Here is a 23375-nt window from a genome sequence, read left to right as displayed (position 1 = left end):
AATTACTCCAAGCATGCTCCAAGAATTCTCCAAGATTTATCTAAATGTACAAGAGTATGAGAGAATGGAAGAGAGATCCAAAACTGAATTGAAAAAAGGTTGTGAATTGATCCTCATAATCCTTTTACCATTGAGGCCTCTATTTTATTAATTTTTGCTTCAATTTCCCTCTCATGCAAATCTGTGACCCTTCACCTTCCTTTTATTCTATTTTCCATTATTTTCATAAATAAAATGCCAATTATTGCCTCTTTGCCTTTTTCAATGCCTTTACCAATTTCCATAGCAATTAATTAATCACCAGTGATACTTGTTACCCACTATTTTTTGGGTGATATCCTTAGGAGATTTTTTTTCTCCAATATGGTTCCCAGCCGACAAACAATAGCTCTTTATAGCCACCAACTAGGTCATTGTGCCATTTCTCCGCTACTTGAGCCAACCATGTGGTGCCTCACCGATCTTCCATGATCGTATGTTTGAAGGTGGGCCTCCTGAACCTAAAGGTATGCATTGTCATTTGGTAATTGAGTATTGTAGTTTTCTTATCGATGGACACTTATGGGCATCGATTAATGGGGAGATTAGGCGGAAAGAGTGGGCTAGGTCTATGCTTTTATCCCTTAGACCCCCTTTGGATGTTGACCTTGGATTCTAGTCCTATGGGATCTGTTTTACTAACCCTTTGGCTTTAAGGATGGTGTTTCATGGGAAAGCTTGGTTTTGTTTGTGTGGTCTCACTCCCTCATCCACATATATTACCCCATTACCACTCAATATTACTCCATTCATCATTTCTCCCACCTGGGTCCACATTCCTCCATTGGGTCCACATAGGGTTAGATCTCCCCTTCCCCTTTCCCACACCTTGGAACATGCCTGGAATGATGCCCTGGAGGTTGATGCAGTTAAAAAGAAAGATAAAATCATAATTGGCCACATTCAATAGGAAAATGTACCACAAAATGCAAGATATGACTAGGACAAACACATTTAGCACGTGGGAAAAAGACAACACATGAGCTCTACTCCATCATCATGGCCTCCTTCATCATATAGGAACCCATGATTTTGCCAACCATTGGTGGGAAATGAACCACCCTACCTTAAAAGGGGGTATCCACTGCTACATCTCACAGATCATGCTTGAGCCCCAGGTAGTTAACTAAATAAAAATCATAAAAGGTAAAGGGAATATAAAGAAGGGTGGAAAAATCAAGGTCGGGGCACTTCATGTACCACAATTTCTCCCTCCTATACATTATATACCCAAGTGTGGGCTTCAATTTTATTAGCTACCCTTGTACCCCAACATGTGGCCCAGGGATACCCCTTCTCATCCCTACTCCATTCAACTCTTTATCACATACCACCACCTTTTAAAGGATGTACCTTGGACACATTATCCCCTTTAGAAGTAGAAACCACCTAATAGGATACTTTGTTAAACCCATTTGGAGTCTGGAGACATTAGCACATCCTGAAGCCCATTATGGAAGGGAAATCCATTATTAAGTCCTCGCCTATGGTCCATGGTTTGTAAGATATTTTACTCGATTTATTTGATGACTTGTTTCACTGGAAGGCCAGGGGACACATTGGATCTTATGCAAGTTTGCAGATGTTCTCCATCTTGGGTTTGGTCTCCCTATACAAGGTCCTAACCCTCTATAGGGTTACATTGGCACATGTAGGGTGTGTGTTAAGAGCCATGGGCCTCCACAGCAGTAGAAAATAGTCTATGGATCCACGAGGATGTTCAAAGATTGCTCAAGATTCGTCTACTGGATGAGGAAGATGCACCTAGTTCACCTTTTCCCAGCCAACCACACAGATGCACCATGCACTCGAAAGCTGACCCATGACTTGGAGGATGATGTGGCATCATCTACACTATCATCGGAGCCATTACAAATGATCTACATGCATCTTCGACTCATTTGGAGACCCATGAGGTTATTATTGTGCCCCAACACCCAATGGGAGCACCACAGGTTTATTGTTTGGAGAACCAGGGGCCAACCACTTGTCCATCACTTTTGAGGGTCCTTTTCTTAATGATGGCACATATTGACCTCATCAGGCATCTTGGAGGGCCCTACGACATGTATTATTTATAATTTGACCTCTTCAGAGGCTTATAATTTTGTTTGTGAGTTATTTTGGTGGGCTTGTCACCAAAAGTTAGGTTATTAGCACATTATTTTATTTTTGGGGATTATGTAGGCCTAAGAGACTATTTCAAACTCCTCATTAGTGTATAAATACAAGTGAGATGAGTTCATTTTCTCATCATCACTTTGGATTGGATCTCTCTTCTCTTTAGATAATTTCACACTATTTATGGGATGAAGAATTGGAGCATGGATGAATTTTTATGTTTGGATTGGAGTAATTTTATCTTGGAGCTTCTTTATTATCAAATTGTTGATTTTTGGATATGTTATATTACATGTAAGAACACACTTTTAATGTTATTCTTGTTTTACTTTTGCCATATGCATTGAATGGGATTTTTGCTATAATAGGGCTAATTGTTACATTGCATAATTGCAAATTTGTGGAATTATTATTTCTATGTAGAATATCTCAATTTTTGGGCCATGTATGTGAATGAAATATCACAGGGATAATTCCACCAAGGAATTTATCTTGATAACCCATCTCTTTTTCCAAGCGAAGTATAAAAGATTTGAGGTCTCTTCCTCTTTCCCTAAAAGCTAAGCGAAGAAGTCCTTAAGGCCTCCTTGACCAAAATACAAGTTCCTTTCTCATAATTCTCCTAGACTCCATTCTCCCCGAGGGATTAAGGCACTAGTCCTCCAATAGGTGATCACTCACCTTTCCCTCTCTCTTATTGGTCTAGCCAAGTTGGGTTACCTAGGGAATCATTTTCCCAGTAAATAGCCCAAGAAAAAGTTTGATCTCCTAGCGTCTACTACATTAATGTGTCCTCAAGGCCTTCTCCAATTTTGAAGCCATTCTGAGGGTGGATTTGTGAGATAACCCAAGCCCTAGCTATGAGATCAAACTTTTCCCTAGTGTTCCCTAGGCTAGTGCCTCATAGGATCAATTTTACACTTTTAAGTGAAAAACCTTGCTTTGATCCTTTCCCCTTCTTCGTCTAGGTTAAGAACATCATTGGTTTCTATATTCTTCCCCCTTAACCTAGGCTTGGTCCACTTGGTCGCGTGTGGTCCCACACTTTTGAAAGGTCAAATATTCAAGAACCATTTGGGAAGTCAATTCCAATAAGGATTTTAGGATTGGGAAACTCCTTCATAAGGCATATTCCTCTAACCTAACCCTCAATTCCTCACCTCCTTATCCTAGAAATCCTTGTACCTTTCTTAACAAGAAAGCGAGCTCTACTCTTAAAGCATTTCTAGGAAAGGGATTATTAAGGTCACTTCACATCCATTGGTCGATTAATCCTTCACAAGTGAATTTCTATATACTGGGTCTCCTCCCTTTGGTGAAATTATGTAAATAGTAGGAATTATTAGTCGAGGTGATAGTGGTTAAGCCTCAACCATTTCCCTTTGAGCTAGCAGTTGGGCCTCTAGGAGTACCTTTCATGACCCCTGCTAGTTTGAGTGGTCAAATTTTGGCGTCATTTCCGAGGAGGAAGAAGGTATACCTCCCTAGTGAATCATTGAGGAATTGATTCATTGATGACATCTATAAAGCATTCCTATGGTGAATCCATTCATTGTCCAAACCCCTAGTTTACTTGAAGGCGACAACATTCCTCCTTTAACAAGGGCTGCTACAAAAAGGGGAGAAAAAACTCCATCACCTGTTGGAACCAATTTTTTCATTGAATTTGAGAAGATCAGTGATCCATCTCTGAAGATGTCATCTAGCTCTGACACTGACCCAAAACAAGATCAACCCAAGATGACTAAGAGTGAAAGACACTTGGTTAGTGTGTTTTCCCCTATTAAATTGAGTGATGATCCCAAAACATTACCTGAAAAGTATAACCGATGGTTACCCAAGTTCAAATGGGATGTTACTTGGACTACCCATGGTTTTATTAAGAAATTCTATTGGAAAATGTCCCTATAATTATCTTTAATGAAGATAGGTTCATGATTTTTTTTTCTCTATCACTTGAGGGACAAGCAAGAGACTGGTACCTTAGCCTTCCCTAACATGCATAGAAGACTTCGATAACTTTGAAGACCTATCCATGAAGAGGTGGTCATGAAATGCTCAAGGGACCTTTAATATTGAAAAATTCTACCAAATAACCAAGGGAAGGGAAAATGTACAAGAATTCATTCAAAATTTTTATAGGGTAGTTAAATATATGCCTAATCATTTGAAGCCATCTGAAGCCAATATTATTCATAAGTTCATAAAAACGGTGGGTGGTCACTTCACCTATACTTTAAGGGATAAGAAACTTTCCACTTTGGTTGAAGCTAAAGAGATAACAATGGAAGTGGAAGAAAACATACGAATCTCGAAGATAGATATCAATGACCACCCTAGAGCTAAAGCCGAGGTCAAGAAGGAGAAGTCCAAAGATTAACATGAGGAAAAACTCCTTTCAATCCTCAAGAGAATGGAAAATTTAACCAAAGAATCCAATGCACGTGACAAGTTTATAATGAACAAAATCACCGCCCGAACACTTTTCCAAAAAGGAAATTTTTTTCCCAAAAATCAAAGTGAAGAAGATAGGCCAAGCTCTTCTTAATTCCCAAACACTTTGGCTCCAAATAATGTTGTTGAGCCAGACCCATCATCTGAGGATGAGGGAAGTGAAGGGGAAAAGTGTGAGGATGAACAAACTGATGAGTGGGCTAACCTTGTGGAATCTGACATCTTAAACATTTTTCTAGGAGGGTCATTTACACATCCGCCCATTAATGAGATTTCCCTTAAAGAGGAAAAGGAAGAATCCATTCTTAATTATGATAGAAAGCGAAGGTTCAAAGGGGTCCAATACTCACTAAAGGACCCCACAACTTCTAAGGAACCATCTAAACAAGATCCATTACGTAAGAAATCCCCTCCCAAAGAATCTCCCCCTGAAATTCCTCCCATGAAAGATCCCCAAACCAAAGCCAATCCAAAAAAGGCTCCTCCAAGAAAGAAAACCATCAAGAATAAGGAAAGAGGGAAAGAGGTTAAAATTGGCATTGACATAGGGGTTTTTGTAGGAAGAATGACCATACCCATTCCTTTGAAAGAGATTGCTAAACTTCCCAAGCAACAACAACAAATCAAGAAGTCCCTAGGAATTTAGGAAGAAGAATTACCTAAAGAATTGGAAAACTTCCATATTCCAGACCGAAACCTTTGGAACGAACCAATCATGCTCACTTTGGCTATCAATGACCTCTTCTTACAAAATTGTATGTTAGACTCAGGGGCTTCCACGAATGTCATGCCTTTAAAAGTTATGAAGGAATTGGGTCTCAGCATCACTCGACCGTAAAAAAAGGTGTGTGGTTTTAACTCCAAACCTGTGGAAATGGAAGGTCTCATCAAGGACCTTCAGGTTTCTTTGGCTAGGAATCCCGATATATCTCTCCTCATGGATGTTATTGTCATTAATATTCCTGATGTGTGGGGGATGTTATTATCTAGGAAATGGGGGGGTACCATTGGGGGTCATGTTCAAATGGACTTATCGTATGCCACCATTCTGCAATCTAATGGAAACACTTTTATTCTTTATAGGGAGCCCACCTACCTACTTCATGTGATCAAGCTTTTACTATGAAACATGTGAAATCAAAAATCCTTCTCCTATTCTCCCAACTTAAGAAGTCTATATCCTCAAGCGACCAATCTCTAAAGTAAGCAAATGGTGGAAGCCTAAAAAAAAGTATAAGGTTAGGGACTTAGTCTTGGTTGATAGAGATCCAATGCCTATAAGGATTCATGGAAAAGTTGGGGAGGATTATTATTACATCGCCAAACTCAATAATGAACTTTGGCCTGAGCCGGTCAAATTAAGTCGTATAGCCTCTTTCCTTAAGACTTGATATTGTATCATATACATGGTAGAGTAGGATGCGCTACATGATTTTTGCATTAGAAATAATGTCATATGATATTTCTCATGGTAGAATAGATGCATCTTTGCATATTTTATTTTTCTGTTGATTTTACGGCTTAACATTAAGCTTGTATGATCATGAGACGCCGCGAAAGCATGCTGCCCCATGTTATTCATCTATTATATGTGCAGGTAACAAGTGTACGGTAACCAAGAGATTGTTAGAGTTCTCATGACCTCCCATTCGAGTAGCTTCATCCACTTCTTCTAGATATCACGTCCTAGTTGGAGCTAGATGTTACCCACCATTTTGTGGGTGATATCCTTATGAGAAATCTTTTTCTCCAACATGGTTTTCAACTGAAAGCCAACAGCCCCGTGCAACCACCAACTAGCTCATTGTGACATTTCTCCGCCACTTAAGCCAGCCATGTGGTCCCTCACCCATCTGCCATGATCGTATGTTTGAAAGTGGGCCTCTTGAACCTAAAGGTATGCCTTGTCATTTCGTAATTGAGTATTGTAGTTTGCTTATCAAGGACATTTATGGGCATGGATTAATGGGGGCATTCGGTGGAAAGAGTGGGCTACGTTTGTGCTCTTGTCCCTTAGTCCCATTTTGGATGTTTACCATGGATTCTAGTCTCGTGGGATCTCTTTTACTAACCATTTGGATTTAGGGATGGTATTTTATGGGAAACCCTAATTTTGGTTGTATGGTCCTGCTCCCTCATTTTCATATATTATCCAATTTCCACTCATTATTACCCCATTCATCATTTCTCGCACCTAGGTCCACATAGGGTTAGCTCTCCCCTTCCCCTTGCCCACACCTTGGATCAGGCCTAGAATGATGCTTCAGAGGTTGATGCGGCTGAAAATAAAGGTAAAAGAATAATTTGCCACATTCAACAGGAAAATGTTCCACAAAATGAAAAAGATGGCCAAGACAAACACATTTATCACGTGGGCAAAAGCCAACACATGAGCTCTACCCCATCATCATGGCCATCACCCAGGTTCCTATAGGTTCTATGAGCCCCATTCATCATATAGGAACCCGTGATTGTTGCAACCCCTGGTGGGCAATGAACCGCCCTACCTTAAAAGGGGGTATACAATGCTACATCTCATACATGTACCATGATTGCTCCCTCCTATACATTATATACCCAAGTGTGGGATTCCCTTTTATTAGCTACCCTTGTACCCTAGCATGTGGACCAAGGCTGCCCCTTCTCATCCCTACTCCATTCACCTCTTTATCACATATCACCACCTTTTAAAGGAAGTACCTTGGACACATTATCACCTTTAGAAGTAGAAACCACCTAATAGGATACTTGGTTAACCCCAATTAGATTTTGGAGACATTAGCACATCTTGAAGCCCATTATGGAAGGGAAGGTCATTATGAAGTCCCCACTTATGATCTATGGTTTTCAATCTCTTTTACTTGATTTCTTTGATGACTTGTTGTAATGGAAGGCTAGGGGATGCATTAGATCTTATGCAGGATTGCAAATGGTCTCCATCTTGGGTTTGGTCTCCCTATACGGGGTCCTAACCCTTCAGAGGGCTACATTAGCACATGTAGGGTGTGTTTTGAGATCCATGGGCCTCCACAATAGTAGAAAACACTCCATGGACCCCCGAGGATGTTCAAAGATTGCTCGAAATTCACCTATTGGACAAGGAAGATGCAACTAGTTCACCTTTGCCCAGCCAACCTCATAGATGCACTATGCTCTTGGAAATTAACCCGAGACTTTTAGGATGATGTGGCATCACTTACACCATCATTTAAGCCCTCACAAATGATCTACAAGCATCTTCAACTCATTTGGAGATCCATGAGGTTATTATTGTGCCCCCACACCCACTGGGAGCACCACATGTTTATTGTTTGGAGAACAAGGGGCCAACCCATTTTCCATCACTTTTGAGGGTCCTATTATTCATTATGGCACCTATGGACCTCATTATGCCTCTTTGAGGGCCCTATGACATGTATTATTTATCATTTGACCTCTTAAGCGGCTTATCATTTCATTTGTGAGCTAGTTTGGTGGGCTTGTCACCAAAAGTTAGGTTATTAGCACATTATTTTATTGTTTGGGCTTATGTAGCCTAAGAGACTAATTCAAACTCCTCATTAGTGTATAAATAAAAGTGATATGAGTTAATTTTCTCATCATCACTTTGGATTGGATCTCTCTTCTCTTTAGATAATTTCAGACTTTTTCTGGGATGAAGAATTGGAGCGTGGATGAATTTTGATGTTTGGATTGGAGTATTTTATCTTGCAGCTTCTTTATTGTCAAAATTTTGATGGTTGGATATGTTATATTAAATGTAAGTACACACTTTCAATATTATTCTTCTTTTACTTTTGTCATATGCATTGAATGGGATTTTCGCTATAATAGGGCTAATTGCTGCATTGCATAATTGCAAATTTATGATTTTTTTTTTTTGTAAGCTTGATAGATCCTTCCATTTTCATTAAAATATAAGCAAGTTACATCCACATATGAATAGTTCGGTGGCCTCAACTTTCCCAAAGGGAAACCAAGTATGTTGGCCACCCAACAACATGATAAGCCATTCAATAGCAAAAAATAATAAGTCTTTCTACCCAAGCTATATAGGGTTGTATATATTTACCTTATCAAAATACTATTTTCCTATGAACATGATGAGGCCTCAAAAATAGTTACTTCAACACAGGGGGAAAACCACCTGGTATGGACCTTAAGGCAACTCCTTTTCCGTTTAGGTAGTGGCTCTAATTGGGGATAATAGAACCAGTTTCCCAATGAAAGGTAATTGAATGAATGTGTAATGCTTATAGTGGAGTGAAATAGATGGATTTGCAGCAATGAATCAAATGGAAAACATATGCATTAATCTACTCTATAACCTGAGATTGTTTAACATTTATCTAGAAGTGATCTATAATGGTTTTCCTTAGTAAATGACAATATAGATTGACCAAACACCAATGGAAATGAAAATATTTCAAGATGATTCTGTTGATTAAATAGTTAAACAAAATAATGTGTATAACTCATATCGCATTTAGAATATCAAAGAAAATTGTTTAACAAGTATTTAAAAATATCAATGGCATCATAATTAGAAATGAATACATGTAACATTGTTCTTTAAACACCATGTAATAAGAAATCTAAAAATGTAAATTCACTATTTATTTATGAACAAAACAGAGGTACAAAGATAGAAATATCAGATGTACGTTGCTCATCTCATAAAAGAAATAGCAGCAGTTTATTCCTTCCCACAAAGATGATTCTAGGAGTACACTAGTGCAACTTTTCAAAATTCTTTATGAAAATTCCTAAACAATGTTTTAGTCGTTCTATTGAGAAAATGATGAAAGTACAATAGTGCGAGCTTTTGTAAGCCTTTTTTTATAAAATTCAGGACCTTTATTTCGTACAACAAGCAAGCTTAAATAACAGAAAACAACTAAATGTATTGTGCAAAGCATTGAGGGAATTTAAATAGATCCCTTTAATATGATTAAGGAAAAACAATTTTTGGTAGCAATGTTCTGAATGTGATTTGCTATCTTTATCAGCTTTGTTTGTTCCATCATATTCTCTGGATGTTTGTCTGTCTATTTGAAATAAACTGCCACTTATCATCACAGTTGTCCTCCTGTGTCATGAACCTGAACATGGAAAACAAGAATCGATAAGCTGAAAATAAATGTGACTGATAAGCGAGTTTTATTTGAAACAAATCACATTTTGCAGGTAATCAGGGTAAAAATATAGAGTGTAATAAATACGAACACAACCATCATGGAGAGGAATGAAAAGTGAGGTATGTGACAAGACAAGTGGACTTTACGATCTTATCGCAAATCACAATCACTTTTAGATTGGGGGTAAAATTATCGTCATATTTCAAGCAAGGAGAATCCTTATTGAAATAGACAAAAATCCGAAGAAGACCAAATCACAATTAGAATGGGAAGAGGAGGAATGGATTAATGTCCGTGACTTTTGCAATTACCTGGATGTGAGATTTTTATGGAATGGATTTTATAATCCCGTCGGGTCTGTGCTTTATCGCATATCGCAATCGGCATGAGGCAGGACCCTATGGTAACTGCGATAGCTTTGGACGTGGGATTTTTATGGAATGGATTTTATAATCCCATCAGGTCTGGGCCTAATCGCAAGCGAAATGGAATTAAGGTTAAGAATTAAGTTTTTAGGAATTTTTTTGCAATAGTCATGGACGAGGGATTTTATGAATTTTATTGAATAATCCCCTTGGGTCCAATTTATATCGCAATTGCAATGGAACTGGCGAAGGGGTCTTTTCCTTATGAAACTTTGTTCATTTGGGATGTGGGGGAGTCTTTGCCTTTAGAAATTTTGCGATGTGGGATTTTGTATGAGTCAAAGTTATAAAGATAAAACCTTTGGGAATAAAAAAAACTCTGATTATTTTGTTTTTTGATTAAATAACCCATATTTTTAAATACTTAAGGTTTTTGAAGCCTAAGTATAGTTTTGGTCTCGGGGGCTATTAAAATTTGGTTTTTTAGATAATCAAGGTTTAATACTTGGGTTTTAATTAAAAAGCATAAGTATTAAACTTTGGTTATAGTTCTTTATTAACATTTTTTTTTTCTAAAACTAAAGGGTCTCTATTTTAATATAATAAATTTCATAGGAAATTTATAATATATTAAAATGGGAGTTGTTGAATAGTACAACAATTGGTGATTCACTGGAAGAACCTGTTATCTCTGATAAATGAAAGTTTTTAAAAATTCAATAAAAATAATCTAAGAAGTGGAAACTACTTTTAGAAACATTTAGATAAATAAAATTACTCTGAATATAAAACTCATTAAATTTCAATTTCCGATAAAAACCTTTTGTGAATGAAAAACTCATATTTACTTGTATCAGTCAGTAATCAGTTTATAAAATAAAGTAGGGGGCCTTTTATGACTTAGTTTGTAGTGTAGTCATTTGTCACTTAGTTTGTAGTGTACTCATTTGTTACAGGTAGAGCCACTGCTGCCAGTAGGCGTTCATAGCCTCGATAGGGTTACCTTTTAACCAACAACAATCCAGTGTCCCATCCAGTGTCCCATCCAGTTAACCAAAAACCCATTGTCCTGGTTTGGTGGCTATATAATGACAATGCCATTCACCGATAATAATTAAAACTGAACAAGTTGGCTTGTGATGAAACCCATAAGCCATTACCATGATTTGGTGTTCAGTGTGGTAATGTCAGTTTAATTGGTTCCCTATGAACATGGTAAGTAGGCTCATGATGAGACCTCTTATCTTTTTAGATTTATTATATTTTATAATTACACTATAAAAAATTCTCTTTTTAATGGATGGGGAGAACTATTGACTCCTTAAGGGTTTTGGATGACAAGTCTGAGTTGAAATTTTTTAGTCGTAAGACAATATTTACTTTTTAAGTATAACCTTTTTAACTGAAACTAGAGTAAAAGGATATCATTTTTGAGGTTTTTTAAAGATTTTACATCTTAATGGAAAAAAATTTCAAAGATATAATTTTTATCTAATTTTCAATTTTGGTAACCACTTCTTAAAAATTCCTACTTTCAAAATGAAAAAATAAAAATAAATTCAAGAGATGTTTGAAAAGTCAATAGAGTACTATTTAAAATTTTATTAACAAAATTTGTAAAAGGAAAATAAATTGCAGCGAGATGTACAATGGAAGTGATTTTACATATTTATTATTATTATTATTATTATTTTACAATATGAAAATTCCTAAGAAAATAATTTCTTTAAGATGAGCCCATTTATAGGGAGAGAGTCTCTCTTTCCTAATAAATATTGAACTATAAATGTAGATGGGCTTATCTGTTCAATAATCTGAAATGGAACCAAGCCATAATTTTTGAAATTTGGTATGTTTCCCTTTTTCTTCATGTGCTTTGTCCCACTTGAGAACTAGATCTCCAACTTGGAAGGATATTTGTGTGACTGAACTTGCATCAAATGAAGCTTTCACCATCTGTTGATGTTTTGTGTGTGTGAGTTTGGCCTTTTCCCTTTCTTCTTCTAGTTTTAGGATTTGTGAATTTCTTAATTGCAAGGAAAAAGAAGGTGTTTCTTCAATAAATTTAGCTAGGGCTAATGAAGGAAGAGCTAAATGTGATGGAATGATGGCTTCCTTCCCATAGACTAGGTTAAATGGAGAAGTGCCTATAGAGGCCTTCTGAGTTATCTTATCAGCCCATAGAGTAAATATTAAATATTTGTGCTAGTTTCTTTGATTTTAATATATAGTTCTTTTGATTATTCTAAGGAGATTTTTATTAGTGGATTATGCCAAACCGTTTCCTTGGGGATAGTAATTAGCATAATATTTGAGTTTAAAACCCCTCCTAGTTGAAAATTCAATCATACTGGTACCCGGAAAGTAAGATGCATTATCAAATATAAGTGCAGAAGGCAAACCAAATCTCATAATGATAAATTGATCAATAAATTCAATAACATCTTTAGAATTGACTACCTTTAGCAGAATTACTTCCAGCCACATAGTGAAGTAATCTGTAGCAGTGAGAATATATCTATGCTGTTTAGAAGAATGAGGAACTATCTCACCTATGATATCTTGTCCCCATTGTTCGAAAGGTTGTTCGATGTTGACTGGCTACAGAGGAAAGGCTGATTTCTGTTTTCTTCCGGAAGTAGTTTGGCATGTTTTGCATTTTCGTACGTAGGCGTGAGTATCTTTGAAGAGAGTAGGCTAGTAGTATCCAACATGTAAGATTTTGTGTGTAGTAGTATCTCCTCCAAAGTGTCCACCTGTTGGTCCATCGTGAAGTTCCTGCAAAATTGTTTGTGCTTAAGATTTTTCTAAGCATCTTAGCAATATGGAATCATAGTTTCTCCTAAATAACACGTTATCAACAGTATCATAATGACTTGATTTTAATCGTAAAACTCTTTTTCTTTTATAATTGATTTCAGGAGGAGCATATCCATTTTTCAAGTAAAAAATTAAATTAGCATATTGAGAATCAATATCAATTACACTTACCTCAAAAATGTGTTCATTGTTACCTATGTCCCCTTCGGCTGGTATGTTGGATTCTCCTATAAGAAGCTTGCAGAAACCTTGTCCTCCGACAATTTTGGCTGGTTTTATTTCAATATCGTACTCCTACAGAGATGTTACTCAATTTGCTATATTTTCTCCTAATTCTTTCTGCATTAGTAATTTCCTCACTACTGGGAATGGAAATATTAATTTCGTGTGTGTTTTTAAAAGAAAAGGTCTAAAATGCTTTACAGATTTATATACAGCAAATGCTTGTTTTTCTACTTCTGAATAATTCAATTCAACACCCTGAAAATTTGAATTGAAAAAAGATATGGGTGCTTCCATTTTTTGATTATTAATTTGTGTCAAACAACAACATAAGATGTTGAAGAAGGAAAGGTATATAAGATGAAATGACAGAGAAATTTAGAGTGTTTAAAGAAGGGGCATTGATAATTGCATGTTTGTTTAAATCGAACGCTTTCTTTTCATGATGGCCCCATTTAAAAATTGTCTTTCTTAATCATTTGTTGTAACAACAAAATAATTTGTGAGAAATCAGGGACAAACCTTTTGACAAAATTTATCTGTCCAAAAAATGATTGCATGCTTTTTTTGTTATATGGTGGAGAAATTTTTGAAATTTCTTTTATTCTATCAGGGTCAATGTAAATTCCATTTTTTGACTCAATGAATCCTAAACATTTCCCTTCACTAAGAGTGAAAAAAGACTTTTTCAGATTTAATGAAATACCATATTGTCTATAAAGTTTAAAAATTTGTTTTAAGTCCTGCAAATGACTATTTCTATTCTTTGAATAAACAATAATGTCATCTAGATAAACAACAATTATTTTATTTAACATACCTTTGAAAGCTATATCCATGGCTCGTTGGAAAGTGGCCCCTGCATTTATTAAACTAAATGGCATTTTTTGCTAGAAAAAAGTTCCCCATTTGGTTCTAAAAGTAGTCTTTAGCCTATCATCTGGGTGGACCATGATTTGATTGTATCGTGAGAAACCATGAAGGAAAGACATAAGTTCGGAACCAATAACTGATCGTAAAATATGTTCCATAGTGGGTAGAGGAAAATTATCCTTTTGACTGGCCTTATTAAGATTCCTAAAATCAGTACAAATGTGAATATCACCATTTTTCTTCCTAATAGGTACCAAATTGGAAACCCATCTTGAATGCCTAACAAGAAAAATGATTTTAGCCTTAAGGAGTTTATTCAATTCTATTTTGATTTGATTTTCTAAGTTCGGATGATTTTTCCTTAATTTTTGTTGGATAGGTTTATCATTAGATGTCATCGGAATTGTATGTTGAATGATGGAAGTGTTAAACATTTTGAGATCTTTGTAACTACAAGAAAATACATCCATATATTTCTTTAACAAATGGATGAAGGATAATATTTCTTCAGACGAGAGACCAAGTCTTAAATTGATGTTCTGAGGTTTAAGATCTGTCCCAAGATTTATTATTTCAATACTCAAAGTTGAACTCTGTAGTTTTGAATTAACAACTCTTTTAAATCTGTCTTTTAAATCATACGTATCCTCAAGTTTAACTATAGATTTGGGTATAGGATTATCCTCGATTTTCTGTTTTAATCGATTGTCGTGTTCATCTTCATCAATTATTTGGTCATCGTATGATTTTTCAAAATTTAAAAAGCTTAAAATGTCTTCATCATCATTAAATACCTACCAATTGGTGATATTATCAGGAATGGATGGCCTAAAGATTAATTCTACAGAAAATCTATCAAGACTATAATCTTCGGATGGGATCAATTTTGATGCAACATTAGCAAGAAGGTCAGCGTTGGAATTCTGAATCCTAGGAATAGCAGAAATGTTAAATGCTAAAAATGTGAAGTGAGATACTGAACCAAATATTGATAATGCTTCAAGTGTGTAGAGATACAATGCATCATGTTTCTTACTTGTTTAACTACAATTTCCGAATCTCCATAAACTTGAAGGTATTTAACGTCAAGGCTAATTTCTTTGTACATACCTTGGACTAATGCCTCATATTATGCAATATTATTTGTGCATTCGAATTCCAATTTGCAAGTGAGCGTCGTCTTCACACCTTCAAGATTAATCAATATGCAACCTGCTCTTGCACCATCACTTGATTTCGACCCATGAAAATACAATGTCTAGAAAAAAGAACTAACTAATGGTTTTCCTAACATGTTTACACATCTGGAAAGTTTGTTGTGAAAATTTTTCAATTTGAGAAGTTACAAAATCACTCAGAAGAATGATTCAGTAGAGTAGTTTCCAAGAATGTTTTTATTAAATTCTACTGCCTCATTTTTACCTTCAAAATCTGTTACTGAATGTTTTATGTGTTTTTATCGGTTGATTCTTATTTGATTCGACTTTCCGTTAAATGGGAGCCATAAGTGAGACCAATCAGTGGAAAAATAACCATGTAGCTTTTTTGACCAATCTCTACTAAGAATTAAATTATAGAAATATGGGATATCAACAACAAGTATATCAATTATTTAACAAACTTCAGGATTTGAAGATAATCTAGTAAGAACTGAATTCATTTCTCCTATGACTTTGAATTTTGTCCTATCGTGTTGCACAATGTGAACTGCATTTTTCTGGGGTGATATATTTAATTTCAGACAAAATGAATACGACACGATATTCGAAGAAGCCCCTGAATCTATTAAGTAGTTATGTACATTTTTATTAAATATTTCAAAAGTCAAAATAAAAGAAGAGGTATGTGAGTTAGACTTGTTACATATTATAATAACATCAAATGAATCGAATAATGAATGAACATGAGGTTTACCCATTCCCTTAGAAGATTTGGATACCACAGCAGCAAGAAGAGGAGAAGCAAGTACTGCATTCAATTCTTTTAGTAGAAATTTTTGTTGTTGTTTGAATTTAGTGAGTTCATGAAGGGAAATGTTTGCTTTTATTTTCTTCATATCCTCAACTATATTGTACTGAATAGTATTTGAAATTAATAAGGTTCTGGGTGAATATGGAGAATTGGATGAAGACGGAATTACTTGGGGGAAAGTGGAAGTGGATTTCTTAACAACAGCTGTATCTTTAACAGTGGAAGTTGAAGGTTGTTGTTTTTGAATTGGTTGTATAGGATCAACTGGACCTTTACTTTTTGTGCTAACAGGTAATGCTTCATATTCATTTTCACTATTAGAAATAGGAATAATAAAATCCAACATTCCATTTAACTCAGTTATTTGTTCATCTTGGGATTCATCAACGGAAAATGTTGTTTCTTCCTCATCTTCATCATCAATTTCTACATTAGAGATCATGTTTGGAGGTTGTGGATTAGGTGGTTGATTTCTTCTGAATGGTCTAAAATGTTTTTTGGAAGAAGATTCAACTACTTGTTTTTTGATCTCTACCATCTCATTAGACAAATTTTTAAGGACTTGTTATAAGCCTTCAAGATCAAAGGGATCTTTAGGTGCTTTCTTTTTAGCTTCATCCTTAAATATAACTCTTTTAAATTTTCTGTCTTCCTGATATTTTTTTATTTTGTAGTGCATTTATCCCCTTCTCTACAGAAAAAGCTTCTTTCATGTTTTCTACCAAGGTATTTTTATTAGCTCTATATACAAAAATTGCTATGTTAGAAGGAAGAGATGGAATATACCATTCAATTTGTACATTGACAATAGGTCTAGAAGTAGCTCAGATTTTATTTAACAATTTGTTAAATATAGAATTAAAATCTTTTATCTTTTCCCCTAAATTCATTTTTAAATTGGAAAGGTCATTGATAAATGATGCAGTTGAGCGATCATCACCAAATTTAGTCAAAAATAGTTCAAAAATATCCCAACTAGTAATAGAATTGGTTGGTAATGAAAAGTACCAAGACCCTACTGATCCTGTAAGAGTGTATGGGAATAATCTAACAACAACATCTTCTTAATCTACCTTGTTAATATTGATGGCTAACATATAATTATGAAGATGCTCTTCAGCAGGTAACGCATCATCAAGATTGAATTTGGGAAGCCATCTTTCAAGATGTTTTGGTAGAGGGTGAAGTGGTGTTGGCGTTTGAACAACTCCCAATGCCATTGTAACATTTGGGGAGGAGGATGTGATGAAAGAAGAATTGGTAGCTGTGATAGTACTGCTTGAGGAAACACTATTTGTTTTTGTAGAGGAAATGGAAATAGATGAAGTGATCGGTAGAGAGTGTTAGAGTCAGTCTTTACATCCCTACGTCAGAGATCATTTCTCTTTATTGCATTTCATTTTTAGGTGTCTCGCTCGTTTCACTCAGTTGCATTCTGCTAGGGGCATGCCATAATCTAACGGAAGGGGTTGGTCATTCATCACCCCTCATGCTTTGCACTGTTGGCTTAGGTCTGTTCATCAAAATCAAGTTTTCGTGTCTTTTGATCAGCAAGAGTTATTTTTAGTCACTAGGTCTAGGGTTTCACAAATTGTGTCTTCACAATGTCCAATAAAGCCAGCAGGCCAGAGGGAGGTTCTTAAAAAGTTGTCATTCAAAGATTTTCATCATCATATGGATGGATTATGACTCTTCTTCAAAACTATGTTTTGAAGAAAAGTCGACATTTCGTTTTTGTAAATTTTTAAAAGTTTTTTCAGTTGTTGAATTCTTCAAATGCAGCCCTGGTCGCCTTTTCCAAATTCTATGTCAGCTATCCCTGCAAAAAATAACCTAAAGATTCATCATTCAAGCTAAAATTAAAGAGGAAACAAAAAGACAGAGTTTGTATTACTTGTGAAAAAGTGCCAAAGTGTAAACATTACAAAAATGGGTTTGAGAAAAGAAAAATCAAAATCCATGGCTATATGAGAGATTTTCCATTTTGAGAAATTCATTTGCATGCCAAGAAGCAAAGAGTAAACTATTCAAAGCAAGTTTGGTGCATAAGAGTGAAATTGGGTGAAGTTGGATGAAGCCGGGTCGGCGTGGTGCATAGAGTAGGTGGCGCGGTGCACTTGAGAGGCGCGGCGCACTGGGAGGAGAAACCCAGTGTAAATTTCCTCAGGTGCGGCGCACTGGGACGACGCAGCGCGTTGGGTATGCGGCGCAGCACATACAGTCCAAAGCCCGAAAACGTTTGAAATTTCTCCAAATTGCCATTTATTTGCGTGGATTTGCCAGGTAGGGTCGACATCTTGATGTTTCATCCATTTTTGTGCTGAGTGATGGTGGTTTATGGATGCTAATGATTGAAACAAAAATCCAAACCCTACTTCAACATGCCTCAAAAGAAATTGTTGTGGTTTCCACAATTCACTGTTTTGCTACCAAAGTCACTCCTCCTTCCCATTCCTCCCTTGTTTTTATCATTCCCTAATTTCCTACCCCCCTAAGCTCATTAATTCCTTCTCCTAAATGCTCTGTCCCAAATTCTCCAATCTCACACCTCAAACCCTACACAACAATTCCTAACCCTATACATCAAATCCCTAAAAACCCTCCTACATTTCCCTAATCCCTATAGTCCCAATAGTCTCTAATCCCTTACTACTTTCCCTCTTCCTAACAGTCCTTTGTTTCATTTGTTTCCCCTTGGTGGCAAAATTTGAACACATCACTAAAAGAGTAGTTTAGCACAGTTTTCCTACACCAACATCTTTTTTTCCAAGGCAGTTTGAAAAACAACAGTCATGGCATCTGAGCATTCATCGGATTATGAAATGGAAACCCAAAGTGACTCCTCCATGGAGGAACATGCACCCCAGAGGCCTCATAGAGGAGGTATACATATCAAAGAAGAACCAGTCACCCTCACTGAATTACAGGCCTGCCCTCTTGCCATGTTTTGTTTCCAGCATCAGTCATGCTATGAGTTTTGTCAAAAGGTGTCTAATGTTCAATTTCATCATGAATTGGCTCGTCTATTTGTGCTGCATTTACATGGAGATCAAGCTACCTTAGCCGGTGTCACCTTCACACTTACACCAGAATCTGTCTCACTAGCAACTGGCATACCAAACATTGGGGAACCATGGACCAAGAGGAAGAAGATTGACCAGCAGCATTATGAGCCATACATTAAAACCGGTTTCTTGAGGCAACTCAAGAGAGTGTTTCCATTCCGATATCTGAAAGATGAATATGCTCCACTAATGAAATTGATCATGAAGTATTTCAGCTGTGAGGGATGGTTCTCTCGTTTATATGCTTATCACATCAGGTTGCTCATGCATTTCACCAGGGTACGGATGATGAACATTCCATATTTTGTTTGCCGGAACATAGAGTGGATGACCACCCTTGTGCAGCACAAAAGCCCCAAAAACTCAAATCAAACCCTTGTACTTCATACCTAGCCTAAAATTAGCTTTTATTTCAGTCATCTTGAGCCCTATCGCTTGTCTTTTGCCGAGATCGACCCAGAGAGAGCCCTCTCCTGTCCTCATAGGGCTAGCTACGAGGCTGAGCGTGGTATGGTGTTATCTTGAATCCTGCCTTCCTTCAGCCTAGGGCAGATTCAGGCTCTAACAGAGAGAAAGGAAATGAAAAAGGAAGAAATGGAGATGTTGGTGAATGAGAGAATGAGGTAATATCAAGTAAATGTTTGGGAATTTGATGTAGCAGTTTTTGTTCGGTGGGATTGAAGTGGAAATTCAAATGGAGAGATGCCAAGTTTTTCACTTTGAGACCGAGTTAAAACACCATTTCCTTGAAAAATAGAAGTTATAATTCTTTCAGAAACTTCAGATGATTCAGACATTTCTGTTGAAATGGAGACGTCTTCCAATTTATTTATCAAAGCTATAATTTCTGGTGATTCTTGAGTATAATTCGAAGGGATCACCTCAGGAAGTATTCTAGGAGACTTGGGAGGTGATTGTACAACTCCTTATCTAAAAGTATGAGATTATGGAGGGGATCTGGAAGTTGTAGGAGATTTGGAGGGAGAATGACTCTTAGAATGGCCTTTTGTTTTTGGATTGGACTTATTTGCCATTCATATTCTGCATTCCCTCCTTCTAACGACAAAAAGTGTTGAGGCCTCGAAAACCTCTGCTTCAACACAAGGGGAAAACCACCCAGTCTAGACCTTAAGACAAATCCTTTTCCGTTTAGGTAGTGGCTCCAACTAGGGATAATGGAACTAGTTTCCCAATGAAAGGCAATTGAATGAATGTGTAATGATTATAGTGAAGTGAAATAGATGGATATGCAACAATGAATATAATGGAAAACATATGCATTAATCTACTCTATAAATCAGGATTGTTTAACATTTATCTAGATACGATCTATAATGATTTTCCTTAGTAAATGACAATATTGATTGATCAAACATCAATGGAAATGAAAATATTTCAAGATGATTATGTTGATTAAATAGTTAATCAAAATAATGTGTATAACTCATATCACATTTAGAATATCAAAGAAAATTGTTTAACAGGTATTTAAAAATATCAATGGCATCATGACAAAAAATTAATACATGTAACATTGTTCTTTAAACACCATGTAATAAGAAATCTGAAAATATAAATTCACTATTTATTTATGTACAAAACAAAGGTACAAAGATAGAAATACCAGATGTACGTTGCTTAGCTCATAAAAGAAATAACATCATTTTATTCCTTCCCACAAAGATGATTCCAAGAGTACAGTAGTACAACTTCTCAAAATTATTCATGAAAATTCCTAAACAATGTTCCAGTCGTTCTATTGAGAAAAGGATGAAAGTACAATGGTGCGAGCTTTCATAAGGCTTTTTTCATAAAATACATGACCTTTAATTCGTACAACATGCAAGCTTAAATAACAAAAAACAATTAAATGTATTGTGTAGAGCATTAAGGGCATTTAAATAGATCCCTTCAATACACTTAAGAAAAAACATTTTTTGGTAACAATATTCTGAATGTGATTTGTTGTCTTCATCATCTTTGTTTGTTCCATCAGATTCTCTAGATGTTTGTTTTTCTGTTTGAACTGAACTATCGCTTATCAACACAGCTGTCCTCCTATGTCATGAACCTGAACATGGAAAACAAGAATCGATAAGTTGAAAATAAATGTGACTGATAAGCAAGTTTTATTTGAAACAAATCACGTTTTGTAGAAAATCGGGGTAAAAACGTAGAGCGTAATAAATTCGAACAAAACCATCATGGAGAGGAATGTGAAGTGAGGTCTGCGACAAGACAAGTGGACTTTACGGTTTTATAGCAAATCACAATTGTTTTTAGATCGGGGCTAGAATTATCGTCATATTTCAAGCAAGGAGAATCCCTATTAAAATAGACGAAAATCCGAATAAGACCAAATCGCAATCGGAATGAGAAGAGGAGGAATAAATTAAGTTCCATGACTTTTTCCATTACCTGGATGCGGGATTTTATGGAATGGATTTTATAATCCCTTCGGGCCTGAGCTTTATCACATATCACAATTGGCATGAGGTAGGACCCTATGGTAACTGCGATAGCTTTGGACGTGGGATTTTTATGGAATGGATTTTATAATCCTGTCATGTCTGAGCCTAATCGCAATCGCAATGGAATTAAGGTTAAGACTTAAGTTTTTAAGATTTTTTTTGCGATAATCACAAATGCATGATTTTATGAATTATATTGAATAATCCTCGCAGGTCCAGTTTATATCACAATCGCAATGGAGTTGATGGAGGGGTCTTTTCCTTAGGAAACTTTGTTTATTTGGGATGTGGGGGAGTCTTTACCTTTAGAAATTTTGCGATATGGGATTTTGGATGAATCGAAGTTTATAAAGATAAAAGCTTTGGGAATAAAAAAGCTCCAATTATTTTGTTTTTTGATTAAATAACCCATATTTTTAAATACTTAAGGTTTTTGAAGCCTAAGTATAGTTTTGGTCTCGGGGGCTATTAAAATTTGGATTTTTGGATAATCAAGGTTTAATAATTGGGTTTTAATTAAAAAGCCTAAGTATTAAACTTTGATTATAATTCCTTATTAACAATTATTTATTTATTTATATTTATTTTATTTTATTTTAATGTTAGTTTTCTAAAACTAAAGGGTCCCTATTTTAATATAATAAATTTCATAGGAAATTTACAATATATTAAAATGGGGGTTGTTGAACAGTAAAAAAGAACATAAAAAACATCATTTTGAAAATTAAAAGCTAACTGCATGTATACTAATCAAAACTGAAACCATCTAGTAGCCTAATCTTGTTCCTCGGTAGAAGCAGAATCTACTGTAGTCGGGTCCTTAACATTGGAACCCAACAATACTGTCTGCGAAAGAAGGCAGGGAAGGTGATCCTCAATTCAGTGTAGGCATCCATCTTGTTTTTGTAGCTAGAACTGAAGTTATGGAAGTCCTACTTATAGTTGGGGAAATCCTATACTGTTGTTTCCATACTCACTGAGATCTGCTCCAAGGCCTTGCCCATAATACTTTTCATGGTCTAGTACAGGTATAAATTTTGTTTGAATTGGGTAACTCGCCCTCAGATATGCTCGGGATTCGACACCATCTCCCACTACTCTTCCATATCAATATCCATCAAGCCTGCCTGGAAGTTCAGATCAACTTCCCACTCCTCTATTAACTACCTAATTTCCTAGTTGGTCCCTTCATGATAAGCAGTGGCCGCATCTTTTATGATATTGGCGACTGGTTTGCGGCCCCTTTTCCTTCTACCAGAGGAGCTAGGATGCTCCTCCTATGAAATCACCTGAGTTCTCCTGTCACAACCTCTACCCTTCGCAACCCGCACCATTGCTACAAGCTCACAGTGCCCAGTGAAAATGTGGGTATGGTGAATTGCCTGTATAGGTGGTGGCCCAAGCCCAAAAGCCTTTCACTTCCAGGTGACCCTACCACCCTGGACAATTTTGCATGGGAGAACGAAACAATAATTACCATGAAATAATTCGATGAACCTCCACTGGTCTTATCTCATGCTTCCCATCCTTGCCATCCAACCCACATAGGAACACAACTTCCACACACCATAACCAATTTTCATATTAGCCAAAAGAATAATTTAAAAGATCAACAATACCAACAACACAAGTGTAGTCCCCGAACCCAGACCGTTGCAGACCTTTGACTGTAACCCCATAGAGACTTCCACAGAGGCCACGAGAACAGGACTTAGCAAGACACACAACAAAAACATTACAGTTATGGGACCAACAGATGTGTAGGGAGAAAAGCTTCCACCCAGCCCCAAGTATTACAGTAAAACTAAGCCTATAGATAGAGCTAAAAATGACCCA

The sequence above is a fragment of the Pinus tabuliformis genome, chromosome 9 (assembly GCF_031772625.1).
Source record: "Pinus tabuliformis cultivar Carrire ecotype Pingquan chromosome 9, CPIR1, whole genome shotgun sequence".
Taxonomy (NCBI): domain Eukaryota; kingdom Viridiplantae; phylum Streptophyta; class Pinopsida; order Pinales; family Pinaceae; genus Pinus; species Pinus tabuliformis.
The sequence above is the reverse complement of the archived record's forward strand: the minus strand, read 5'-3'. Positions refer to the sequence as shown.